Genomic DNA, 13,783 nt, shown 5'->3' with positions numbered 1-13,783 from the left:
TTATGTGTTTATGTGAAATAATAAATGTATGGGCGCCTGGGTGGCTCAGTCGGTTGAGCATCTGACTCTTGATTTTGAATCAGGTTGTAATCCCAGGGTCATGGGATTGAGCCTTATGTCAGACTTTATGCTTAGTGTGGAGCCTGCTTAGGATTTTCTCTCCTTCTGCTCTTTTCCCCCACTCACAGTCTCTCTCTCTAAAAAAAAAAAAAAAAAAAAAAAGAAATGTAGAACTCTTTTGTTTCCCTAGCCTTTCCTTCTGTACTTCCTAATCTTAGAACATGTAATCTGGAATGTTAGAGCCAGATGATTGTTACTAAATATATATTTAACTTATATCTCTTCTCTTTCAAAAATTATCTTTTATATTTTCATTCTCTTTTGTAAGCCTACTTCCAGCAGTAACTGTATGATTAACTAGTGCTGAAATTCAGAGTATTATATCACTATTTTTCTAACTTAAGCTATTTATTTTCATCCTTCAATTGGTACTCGAATAGGTCTTTCCATTTTGCTAAATGAATATTGGCTTAGGGCAGGTTCCCTAGAAATAGAGCCTGCGACAGAGAAATACATGCTGGAAATTGACTGGGGAGTGTGATCTTGGGAATAACAGTTGTAGGGGAATGAAGGAAGCAGGATGGGCAGGGGAAGAACTATCAGGTAGTTGCAACGTAAGGTTTCAGCCAAATCCACGGAAAGCTGTGGAGACGGGATGCTCCTTCACAGCTGCCCCCAAATTTTGGAACAAAGGGGCTGGACTTTTGTACTTCAAATGGAGCAGTGATTGTATGTGGTCTTCCTGATGGGCAGGTGTAATCTTGGGTTCCCATCTACTGAAGACAGTTTGTCGAGAGGGACTCAGCTATGAGCCCTCAGCAGCCAGCACTTCTAGCAGTTCGGAGAATGAGTATCTCTTTCCCAAAGTAGGGGATTTACAGCATCTACTACGAATAGCAACTTCACCTGAAATACAATTTTTAAAAATTTCTGAGTCCAAAAACTGTTAATTTTTTTAGGTTTATTTATTTTTGAGAGAGAGAGAGAGAGAGAGAGAGAGAGAGAGAGAGAGAACACACACACAAGCTGGGGAGGGGCAGAGAGAGAAAGAATCCCAAGCAGGCTCAATGCCGTCAGGGTGGACTCCATTGCGGGCTCAATCCCACGAACCATGAGATCATGACCAGAGCCAAAATCAAGAGTCAGATGCTTACCCGACTGAGCCACCCAGGCACCCCAAAGACTGCCTATTTTTTTTTTAACTTTTATTTCAGTGCAGTTGACACACAATGTTACGTTAGGTGCAGGTGTACCCCATAACGATTCAACTTCTTTATACATTATGTCATACTTGCCACCAGTGTAGCTACCATCTGTCACCGTACAACGCTTTTACATTATCATTGGCTATGTTCCCTATGCTGTGCCTTTTATTCCCACGATTTATTCATTCCCTGACTGGAAGCCTGTACCTCCCACTCCCTTCACCCATTTTGCCCATCCTCACCCCCCTCGAAATCGAATTTTTAATTCCCTAACTTTTTTCCCCTCAAATTGCATGGATGGTATTATTTGCTTTCTGGAATTTAATGGTGCAGGAAGAAATATGAGGCTGGTCAGATTCTCATTCTTTTCTAGATAACTTGTTTTGTCCATCCACCCATACTTTTCCTTTTTCCTCAACATTCAAAACGTGCACCGGAATATCTCAGACCTGAGTGTGTCTATTCATTAATCATGCTTTGTAGTCAGCAATTGAAAACCGTTTTCTTCTGTTGTACGACCAATTACTGCACTATGTCTTTTGTTTCTTCTTCAGGAACACCGATTTTCTTTGTGAAAGTAAGTTTCCGTACTCTTGTTCTTATATCTACCTTCTTTTTCTTTGATATCATCTTTCGTCTATTTTTTCTGTCTTCAGTGAATGCTTCACAAATCTGTTCTCCTCATCGCTGATTTACTTTCCTGCAGTGTTAAATCTGTTCTTTCCTCATTGGGCTGTGAATTTAAATTTTATTATTACATTTCTATATCTCCTGATGTCTTTGTCTTGCTCAGCTATGTCCCTCTTCATCGGAGCCTGTATCTCTTGCAGTTTTTTGTCATCTCTGCTGATTGTGCTTCCATTTCGCCGTTTTCCTTGTAGTTACAATCTTTACTTTTCTTGAGAACAACAATGCTTTCTTTATAAAAGTTGTCTTTATAATATGTTCAAGCACAGATTCAAGGTGGTATGATTATCTCCTGCACCTTCAAGCTAGTATTTCCTTTACCTGATATAATCAAAATTTTTTGTTAAGACCCACTTTTTAAACATTTAATTTTTTTGAGAGAGACCGCACACACACACACACACACACACACACACACACACACTCAAGGATACGTGAGGGAGGAGCAGAGGGAGAGGGAGAGAGAATCTTAAGCAGATTCCATGCTCAGTTTGGAACCCAGCTCGGAGCTCAATCTCACAGCTTTGAGGTCATGACTTGAGCTGCAGTCAGGAGTCAGACATTGGATCCACTGAACCATCCAGGCTCCCCAGGACCTACTTTTTAGTTTGGTTAATTTCTACTCATCACTAAATGGTAAGGTTCAATCCAGGCTCAATGTAGATTCCTCTTATTTGCTCTCCTGTCCAGCGGAGTGCTACAAGCATCCCCCTTCGTGATATCTGGCTGAATGACAATTGATATACACAGCTCCTAACCAAGAAGGGATTTTCTCCTGCTCCTTTGAATTTACATTATAAAGACAAATTGATTCCTGGATAAGTAGAAGCATTCTAGGATTTTGTGGTTCTTTTTTAAATGCGTGTATTTATTTACTTTATTTATTTATTTCACTAAAAAATCATGTAAAACCCCATTGATTCTAGCATCCATGACCGTGTTGCATCTCTTCCAGCTTAAGAGTTCAGAAGACAATTTACCATCTTGGGATTTGAGCGATGGTTCTGTTGCCTTTCTAGAGACTTAAACTCTTTGCAAGATTTTTTTTGTTTTAAAATTTTTTAACGTTTATTTATTCTTTTTTTTTTTTTAATTTTTTTTTTCAACGTTTATTTATTTTTGGGACAGAGAGAGACAGAGCATGAGCGGGGGAGGGGCAGAGAGAGAGAGGGAGACACAGAATCGGAAACAGGCTCCAGGCTCTGAGCCATCAGCCCAGAGCCTGACTGGGGGCTCGAACTCACGGACTGCGAGATCGTGACCTGGCTGAAGTCGGACGCTTAACCTACTGCGCCACCCAGGCGCCCCTAACGTTTATTTATTCTTGAGACAGAGAGAGAGAGACAGAGCGCGAGCAGGGGAGGGGCAGAGAGAGGAGACACAGAACCCGAAGCAGGCTCCAGGCTCTGAGCTGTCTGCACAGAGCCCGACGAGGGGCTCGAACCCATGAACTGTGAGATCATGACCTGAGCGGAAGTCAGCCGCTTAGTTGACCGAGTCACCCAGGTACCCCAGAAAGATTTTTTTTTTTAAAGAGGCACTGCATAGGGGTAGAAATACAGCAGTAGGCACCCTGTGTCCGTATCCATATTGCCTGCTACCTTATTTCCTGGTTGGGGTCGGTCCCATGTCTCTGAGATACGATGGGGAATACTTAGTCGCAGTTGGCAGACATTTTTTCTTTCTGCTTTACATTTTTAGTGTTTAGATCCACAAATCAGTGTGTTCCTGGGCCTCCAGTAGTATGTTCGTCATTTGACCCTTCTCTTTAAGCTCTGGTTCCTCATTTTCCCTTGTCCTGCTCTTTATTACAGGGGATGGACCCTTACAGGTTGTTTCCCACACTTCCACGTCAGCTGGCTTCTGGCTGGGTTTTGCCAAAGAGACGCACTAATGGCAGATTGAAATTATGGGAGGAAATGAGAAACCACACATTTCTTTTTCTGTCTGTCTGTCTCTCTGCCTCAGGCCTTGCCTCTGGCAGGGTCTGTGGCTCCTTCAGCACCGCGGCCCCTTCAAAGTCCCAGCCTTCAACAGACGGCTCCGTCCATTTTCACCTGGCGGATCCCGTTCCGATTCTAGCCCTCCCCCGATGGACCTTTCCAAAGAATGGAAGCAGCTTCTTGCTCTTGCCAGCTTCTAAGTTGCCTCACTCTTGTATTTTGTTTGGCTGTCTTTCCATCGACTCCATGACCAATTCCCTTGATTAAATCTCTCGTTTTGGAAAACCTTGAGAGGTTTCTCTTTTCTTGACTTACCCCTGGTGAACGCATTTAATTTCCCAAACTGCTACTTTCATTTCCTGAAAATCACTTCTAGAGTCCGGGAGTTCTGAATGTCCAGTGCTGTTGCAACCTTACATACCTCTCCATAGTGTTTCTTTATGAGTATTTCAATGGACAAAAAGCATAGGAGGACAAATACTATGCCATTAGCTAATAGCTGTCATACTGCATTTGTCCCTGGCTGCACCATTAAGGGCAATTTAATTCTATCCCATGGCCATTGTTCTTTGTAGGAATCCGGCTCGAATTCCAAGGTGAAGACCGTTGAGAAACAAAACTTTGAGCCATTATTTCTTCTGAAAGGTAGTTTCATGATGTTTCTGTGAGGCTGTGATCACGCTGAATTTGCCAGTAATTGTTAGATGCCAGTCATATTGTTAGATGATAAGGCCCACCAGGTAAATGAAGACGCCTTTATCAGGCAAGACATTGCAAGAGCTCAGACATCCCTTCCCAAGAGCTGGAGGCAAAGGCCAGACCTCCCTTCGAGTAAGCTTAATTTTTTACTACACAGTGTCCAAATCTCCAGATCGCAGCTAGAGTTGTGAACCTTCAGGTGGAATAGATAGGGAAGACTGCTTCTCTCTGGAAAGCCTGGAAAGAGCCTGCTGCCCTCTTCACATTTTTCATCAGTCGCAGAACTTGGTCATGTGGGTTCTACCTAACCTCAAAAGGACCTGGGAAATGTAGTTTATCTGTGTGTAGAAGGACATGTACATAGACGGGTAGCTCTGTCACAATGATCCTTTCTAGTTCCTCTTCTTGGAACCATATAGCACAGGTCTCACATGACCCCAAGTCTAGAATTTGAACGAACCGTTCAAAAATTTTATAGGAATAATGGAATTTAAGCTTACTGAGTTACAGGAGTCAGGTAATGGGAAGGGGACCGGTAGACTATATAGGATAAGCCAGTGGATGGTCTGTGATTTGTAGTTGACATAAGCAACTACATTGCTGCCAGGCCAAATTTCCTGTATGATTTTGTGCCTCATCAAATATAAATACTAAGTGCTTTCTGATTGCAGTCTTTTGTTGTGAATGTTTGTATTTTTTTCTTCTCCGAAGATTAAAATAAACATTGGAGGGGCACCTGGGTGGCTCAGATGGTTGAGCATCTGACTTCGGCTCAGGTCATGATCTCATGATTCATGGGTTCAAGCCCCGCGTTGGGCTCTGTGCTGACAGCTCGGAGCCTGGAGCCCGCTTCGGATTCTGTGTCTCCCTCTCTCTCTGCCCCTCCCCTGCTCGTGCTCTGTTTCTCTCTCAAAAATAAATAAACATTAAAAATTAAAAAAAATTTTTTTTAATGTTTATTTATTTTTGAGACAGAGAGAGAGAGAGAGAGAGTGTGTGTGAGTGGGGGAGGGGCAGAGAGAGAGGGAGACACAGAATCCCAAGCAGGCTCCAGGCTCTGAGCCGTCAGCACAGAGCCCGATGCAGGGCTCGAACCCACGAACTGCGAGATCATGACCTGAGCCAAAGTCAGACACTTAACTGACGGAGCCACCCAGGCGCCCCAAAAATTTTTAAATTAAATTAAATTAAACATTGGAAGGGGCAACTGGGTGGCTCCGTCAGTTGAGCATCTGACTTTGGCTCAGGTCATGATCTCATGGTTTGTGAGTTTGAACCCCACCCGCACCAGGCTCACTGCTGGCAGTGCAGAGCCTGCTTCAGATCCTCTGTCTCCCTCTCTCTCTGCCCCTACCCCGCTTGTGCCTGTTCTCTCTCAGAATCATGAAAAAAATATTAAAAAAAGATATTTATAAAATAAACATTGGAAATAAGGAAATAAATTAGATGACTGAACTATGGACTCTGGTCCATTAATCACATATTACATTACTCTAAGAATAAATTGTAGGCTAAGTGCTTGTTGAGTACTGGAATTCTATCCTGATCATCAGAAAGTAGTAGGAAGTACTCTTTCACTTGAAAACCAGAGAAGAACTGCAAAGCAACTTAATTTAGAATTTATCCATCTTACTAGGCCCTTTATCCTGTTGGGAAAGTGATGCTACTAGAAACTGGCAGAAACATTCTGCAAGGGATGCACTAGCACTTTCCAAGGTTGAACAGAGTAGCCATTCTTGCTTTTGATTAGGTGTTCAAGATCTGTATCTATTTCCTTCCTTCCTTCCTTCCTTCCTTCCTTCCTTCCTTCCTTCCTCTTTCCCTTCCCTTCCTTTCCCTTTCCTTCCCTTCCTTTCCCTTCCCTTCCCTTCCCTTCCCTCCCCTCCTCTCCCCTCCCCTCCCCTCCCTTCCCCTTCTTTCTTTCCTTCCTTTCCTTCTTTCCTTCCTTCCCTCCTTTCTTTCTTCTTTCTTTCTTTCTTTCTTTCTTTCTTTCTTTCTTTCTTTTTCTTTCTTCCTTTCTATCTCTATCTCTATTTCTCTTTATAATGTATGTTATAAAGATGTATATTATAATGCTGTAAATGTTCAACACATAAGAAATGCGTGTTCTCAGAAGAGCAGAATCTTTATGAAGAATTTGATTGGAGTTCACAACTCAAATGGACAGAACTACTTGGTCTGTGTTTGGTTTCTTGGTATCTCTTGGTATTCTCTTCCACAGGATGATAAAATGACAGAGTAGGGGCCCCCTGACATGGTATAATTTGGGAAGGGACAAAGGAAACTGACTTTTCTTCAATTTTTGATCTCTCGTGGAGCTCAGTTTTCTCCTCCATTTTTCACCTTTGAAATATACATGCATTTCACTCTACCGACAAGGAAGTCAAGGACATTTCCTGAGGTGGAGGCTGCAGGGGACTGTCTCTTTCTCCTTCCACTTTGGACATGTGGTGGTCTGGCAACAGATCCACAGAGCATCTTCCTCCTCTGTTCCCAGCAAACTGGCAGGGGAGTAGTTATAGAAACTCTGCTCTGGGTCTTAACAGGACACTTACAGCCTTTCTTTTCTCTCTCTTGCTTTTTTTTTCCTTTTTTAAAAATTTTTTTAAATGTTTATTTTTGAGTGCGAGAGAGAGAAGGGGGCGGAGGGGTAGGGAGACACAGAATCTGAAGCAAGCTCCAGGCTCCGAGGCATCAGCACAGAGTCTGACTCAGGGCTCGAACTCCCGAACCACGAGATCATGACCTGAGCCGAAGTCGGATGCTTAACCAACTCAGTCACCCAGGCGCCCCTCTCTTGCTTTTCTTCACCTTCAGAATGGTAATACACTTTCCTAAACAGTTTTATATTTCTTACTTAAAGATCATCACTAGAAGTGTTAGTGTTTATTTCTCTCCTCTTTACTTCATCCAGCTGGCTATTCCTGGGTTTTGGGAGAATACCTGTACCTCAACTCCACATGCACCAGATTCTACTGGACTCCTATTGTACCAAAGTAACTAGGAGAGATGGTAGTCAGTAAATGTGATGCGATCACAGATAATCTTTAAAATCTCAAAGGCTTAATTAAATCGTATCTCTCTGTGTCATAGTCTAATACAGTCAGTAAGGGGACAAGTTTTCTTGACATGACAATTCATGAATGTAGGTTTCCTCCATCTTTTAATGCTTCCTTGTGTTTCCATCATATTCAGTATTTGGCCTCCAAGAAGGGAAGGAGAGTGGGATAGAAAGGGAGTTTCATAGCCAAGCCCAGAAGTAGCCTGCTCCATTCTGTACATGTTCCATTGGTCTCAGAACTCAGTCCTGTGGACTCTACCTAACCTCTCAAGGGGCTGTAAAATGTGTTTTAATGTGTGTAGGAGGACATGAACATGGGCCAGTGGCTCTGTCACAGTGGTTTGTTCTAGTTCCTGTCCTTGGGAACAATATAGCGTAAGGTTCACATGACACGAAAGTCACCCTAACTCTGAACAATTGTAGTTTCCACTATAACATTTGAGAATTTGGCTGCTCTGGAGCTCATGAAACCCCAGGAAAAGTGAGGACTTATACTGACATTTTTATGGTAATTTTGTTGAATATTTTTACGATGTGCTTTTATAGTACGTTGCTCAACATTAAAAAATAAATGTGTAGGGGTGCCTGGGTGGCTCAGTCGGTGAAGCGGCTGTCTTCAGCTCAGGTCATGATCTCATGGTTGTGAGTTTGAACCCTGCATCGGTCTCTGTATTGTCTATGCAGAGCCTGCTTCAGATCCTCTGTCTCTCTCTCTCTCTGTCTCTCTGTCTCTCTGTCTCGTGTTCTCCCTCTCTCTCTCTCAAAAATAAAAATAAAACATTACTTTTTTTTAAAAAAAATAAGTGTGTAGGGGCACCTGGAGGGCTCAGTTGGGTAAGCATCTGACTCTTGATTTTGGCTCAGGTCATGATCCCAGGGTGGTGGGATCGAGCTTCCTGTTGAGCCCCACGCTGAGCATAGAACCTGCTTAGGATTTTCTCTCTCTCTCTCTCTCTCTCTCTCTCTCTCTCTCTCACTCTCTCCCTCCACCCCACTCTCCAGCTCTCGCTCTCTGTCTGTCCATGTCTAAAACAAATAAATAAAATAAAATAAAGTGTAACAATTATGAATAGCATCAAGAGGCAGTTAAGGCACAGAGGAAACACAATATCCTGCACATCAGATACCCTGAGCCCCATTAGATGAGCGTATGCATCCAAGGGCTAAACTTTGAATCACGCAAACCTTGTGTCCTGTTGAGTTCTAAGATCTCAGGGAGAAGGTAGGAGAGTGTGCCTTGCGCCATCTCCAGTGGATAGCCAGAGGCCACAGCTGCGTGTGACATGTCTACCAGGAAGGGACTTGTATGGCAATGGGAGAAAGGCGGGGGTTGAATAAAGGCTGCCCCCCAGGAAAGATGGCAACATTGGCCAGCTGATGGTTTTGGTAGCTGGGGTCATGGACAGAGGAGAAACAGTTGTTCTCACGCAAAGGGTAGGAGAACCATCTTGATTATCCAGTGAACTACCTTTGCATAGTTGAATGAAACAATCATTGCACAACAGACTTACGTTTGCTTTGTTGGTATATATTTTCTTTAATCCCTTAGAACCCTGTCGGTCAGATCACCACACGATTTCCTGTCTTCATGGGTGAGAGCAGAGTAGCGGTTTGGAATCTTACTTGCCAATTTTTTGATACTCTTTCCATTAAGAAGTGACTTGCTGCTAAGGGGTAGAATGTGACAAAAGTGTCGCTGTATGGGACTTCCCAGACTAAATCATAAAAGTCTTTCACTTGGCTGTCTGCTTCTCTTGAGAGCTTTGCTCTTGGAACCCAAGCGCCTCGCTTTGAGAAAGCTCAGGCCACACAGAGTTGCGCCATGTACACATGTGGCCGACAGCCCCAACTGAAGGTCTTGGCTGACAGTAAAAATCAACAAGCAGAAAGCTGAGTAAGGAAGCCTTCCAGATAACACCAGCTCCAGCCGCCATCTGATTGTAACCACAAGAAATACCCCAAGTGAGAGCCACCTGGTTGAGCCCAGTCAATCCCCAGGGCTGGGAAAGATAAGAATGATAATAATAATAAACACTGGTTAAAAAAATTTTTTTTTCAGTGTTTATTTATTTTTTAGAGACAGAGAGACAGAGCATGAGCAGGAGAGGGGCAGAGAGAGAGGGAGACACAGAATCCGAAGCAGGCTCCAGGCTCTGAGCTGTCAGCACAGAGCCTGATGTGGGGCTCAAACTCATGAACGGTGAGATCATGACCTGAGCTGAAGGCGGACACTTAACCAACTGAGCCACCCAGGCACCCCTAAGTGCTGTTGGTTTTTAATGCAGCTAAGTATAGGTGACTTATTTTGCAGCTATAGATAACTAAAACATAAGACAATGCTGTGGAAAATCAGTTCTCGTTTTCCTCGACTTCCTCTGTGCATCGCAGGTCCTTTAAGCTTACAGTATTTGGGATTTGTTGTTGTTGTTGTTGTCTTTATTTTTTTTTTTAGTTTGGAGAGAGAGCATGCCAGCTGGGGAGAGAGGCAAAGGGAGAGAGAGAGAGAGAGAGAGAGAGAGAGAGTCTCAAGCAGGCCCATGTGGGGCTCGATCCCATGACCCTGAGATCATGACCTGAGCTGAAATCAAGAGTCGGACTGCTCAACCCACTGAGCCACCCAGGTGCCCCTAAGCTATAGTATTTGAAAGACTAGATATTTGCAGGCCGGGGGACAGAAGGCATAGCGATGCAGACCGCCTGGTCCTTGAAGCCCAGTTCTGAAGCCAATAGCAGTGCCAAGGAGTAAAGGAAAGCTTTTCTCCCGCAATCCCAGAAAGTGACACCACAAAGCAAATAATATTGGAACTGCAAAATATATGTTCCCTGGGTCTTTTGTAAAATATGAATGAACAGAAGCATCTTTGGGGAACTTTGATATTTTCATTCATCTGTGATCAACAGTCTAAGTAACAACATGTGCTAACAGAGCAAATGCAGGTTCATGACATAGGTTGTCACCACTCCCACTTCCGTCCCAAAGTAAATGGCTGCCTTATACCCTCCGATTGTTTTTTCGTCGTCTGCATGATATTGACAGCTCACCTACCTTGTTGGATTCTTTTAAGGATCGGTTGAGATAGTGTATGTAATCCACTGAGCCCAAGGCTTGACAAAACCCAGTAAATATACAGTAAGTACTGGGCAATTAATTATATTACACGAGGTGTCCCCGCTTAAGAGCAGCATCTTACTGTGAGGAAATAGTACCATTTCACTGTTAGTTAATAATCCAAGTCTAACAGGCCCCCATCCGGTGATGACCCCGCAGTGTTTGCGACACCTGGTTACAGCTCAGCTAAGCGCTAGCTGGGTACACTTGAACAAGTCCCTCAACCTGCTGTGTTTCCCCATCTGTAAAATGGGGGTGATAACAGCCACTGCCCAGGATGACTGCAAATGTTTAATGGGACTCTACAGGACCAAGGCCACGCCAACGTCAGGAAGAGCGACAGCTGTGTCTTTTCCCAACAGTGTCATTTGCATTTTCTTAGTTTGTACCTTCTAAGGAAGTCCTAGGAAGCACAGCTATTAGGAGAACAAAATTCCCAGTCAGTCTTTTTCTTTAAGTGTGACGAGTGTCTTTTATTTTGCTTCCAGTCCTTACCAGTGGTGTGGATGGGACACGACGCACGCAGGCTCATCGCGGTGGCACAGAGCCATGTGCCGTCAAGTTCAGAGCCAGCATGGGGCAGAGTCGCCACATGGAAATGGCAAGGCCCCAGAGCTGGAGCCACCTACGGCCTGGGATTGAGCCTCCACGGAGGGTTATCAGCACTGGAGTCACGGGTAAGTCTAGTTATCATCTCCCTGAGGCTCATTCAGGGGTCTTGAATTCTGCCCTGAGTTTGAAAAACTAATTATTTTCTTCTCCTCCCTTTTCCTGTCGGGCAAAAGTGGGTGACTATAGAGCCACTCATTGACTGTTTCTGACAAGGGCCTGTCGCCGTAGCTGCACAACCCAACTAAATCTAGAATTGAATTTGTAGAGTCTCAATTTCCAGCGGATTCTTCTTCCGATGGAGCATTTCCCCCTATCTGCTACCAGTAAACACCACCCCCCCACCCCCCTCTCCATCCCTTGTGGAACTGGCATGTAAAAGAATAACAACTAAGCTTTGTTTTTATTTACGTTAACTCTTCTTTATTTTCCTGAGTATTCATAAACCTGATAAATACTTGAAATTGTCAATATTGATTCAGAATCTGAATAGAGTATATGTTATATTTCAATATGTACTTTAAGAATGTGTTAATATTTAAGAACCCAAACCTTCAGATTATACCTCAATTTGGCAGAAGTAGTACTATTCTGTCTCAATATTTGGAATGAATTTAACATAACATTTTTTTTCCCTCTCTACAGCCAGTTTTGGCAGCAAAGAATTGAATTTCATATCAAGACATAGTACAAAAATAGAGAAGGGGATTTGTAAATACTAATTATTCAAATCCAAATCCATACATTCCTATTTTTCTTACTGAGCTTAATACTGTCAACATTCAGGCAAATTGGTTCCTTTCTCAACATTTTTTTTTTCAGGAGCATATTGTGTTAGATTACAGGAAAAATGAGAAATCCAGTAACAATAAGAATAAACTACTGAAATGAGACAAAAGTGGCTGTTTGAGGAGGAGAACCATTTCAATAGTTCATACATTTTCAACCAAAAAAAAAAAAAAGCAAAAACAAACCATGCTGTTCCATTTTTAGACCTTCAGCACTTTCTTTTCCAAGGCTGTAGAACCTTAGTAACATACCAATTTCTAGTTACTGGCCACTGATCTATGATTCAAGAAACAAAAATTAGGGTTGAATGCATGCTGATTTTGACTTTGTGAGGAAGAGTCCAGAATTTACCTACCCTGTGGCCTTTTGCATTTTCTAAAGTAAACACAGAGAAAGTAATGCTTGAGTAAAGATATTATTCTTAAGTTTCAAATCTTGGCACAGCCCACTGAGAAGACCTTGCTGTAATTTACCCAAATCATACTGCACACTCCACCTATAAGGTTGACTGTAGCCATTTTCTCAGGTAAACAACAGAAATGCACACCCCTGCTCATGCCCTCTGTGTTGCAAAATCACTCTTATTAAATATTGAGCGGATGTGGAAGAATGTTTATAAAATATGTATAAGGTCGAACAGTAATACAAGGAATACCCATGTAGCCCCTTCAACCAGTTTCAGAACAAGGGTGATTGATATCTATGAGACCCTCTGTGACAAACGTCGTGATCTCAACTCCATCGCCTCCCTCTTCGAAGGCAACTTCTTCATTTTTCTTTAGTTTTTTAAAATTTTAATGTTTATTTATCGTAGAAAGAGAGAGAGACAGAGCACGAGCAGTGCAGGGGCAGAGAGAGAGGGACACACAGAATCCAAAGCAGGCTCCGGGCTCCGAGCTGTCCGCACAGAACTCCACCCAGGCGCCCCTCATCTTTGATTCTTATTTCTTCAAATATCTCCTTCCCTCTTTTTTTTCCTACTTTCTTGGAATTCCATTATCTGGATGGTAGTGCTTCTGTGGGCTCACAACTTAAGGACTGCGAGATCATGACCTGAGCCGAAGTGGGACGCTTAACCGACTGAGCCACCCAGGCGCCCCTCTTTTTAACTGAAATATAGTTGACACACACGTTACATTAGTTTCAGGTGTACAGCATAGCGATTCACAAGTCTATACATGACGTTATGCTGACCACAAGTGTAGCCACCATCTGTCACCATACATCACTATTACAGTATCATCGACTGTATTCCCTCTGCCGCACCCTTCCATCCCCTTGAGTTATTCATTCCATAACTGGAAGCCTGTACCTCCCTCTCCCCTTCAACCCGTTTTGCCCATCTCCTTGATTTTTCTTTTTTAAATCTTTCATCGCATACGTTTATAGTCCTGAAAGTACAACCGTAACATTTTCCGTACCTTTTTTAACGTTATGCTTTGAACGAAGTGGACACATCCTTTTCCGCTTTTTGGGGGGTGGGGGAGGACCATGATGTTCCAGAGATTCACACACACTGTTCTGTGCAACTGCATTGCATCCCTTTATCCTGCTGAGCCCTACTTCGCAGCACGGGTATACCTCAATGTTATTTTTCCACACTGCTGCTGATCTCTACGTG

The 13,783-nt window shown here is 43.1% G+C and overlaps 1 long non-coding RNA gene across 1 annotated transcript in view; it reads left to right on the top strand.

Moving 5' to 3' along the window:
* Positions 1 to 12,985, top strand: part of LOC123595366 — a 159,526-nt gene extending 146,541 nt beyond the window's left edge. Inside the window, exon 4 of the long non-coding RNA XR_006711148.1 lies at positions 11,253 to 12,985. This is a non-coding gene — a long non-coding RNA (uncharacterized LOC123595366). The remainder of the gene's footprint in view (positions 1 to 11,252) is intronic.
* The last annotated feature ends 798 nt before the right edge of the window (positions 12,986 to 13,783 follow it).

This window comes from Leopardus geoffroyi, chromosome X (genome assembly GCF_018350155.1).
Source record: "Leopardus geoffroyi isolate Oge1 chromosome X, O.geoffroyi_Oge1_pat1.0, whole genome shotgun sequence".
Taxonomy (NCBI): Eukaryota; Metazoa; Chordata; class Mammalia; order Carnivora; family Felidae; genus Leopardus; species Leopardus geoffroyi.
Note: the sequence above shows the minus strand (reverse complement) of the source record. Positions and strands in the feature narration are given on the sequence as shown.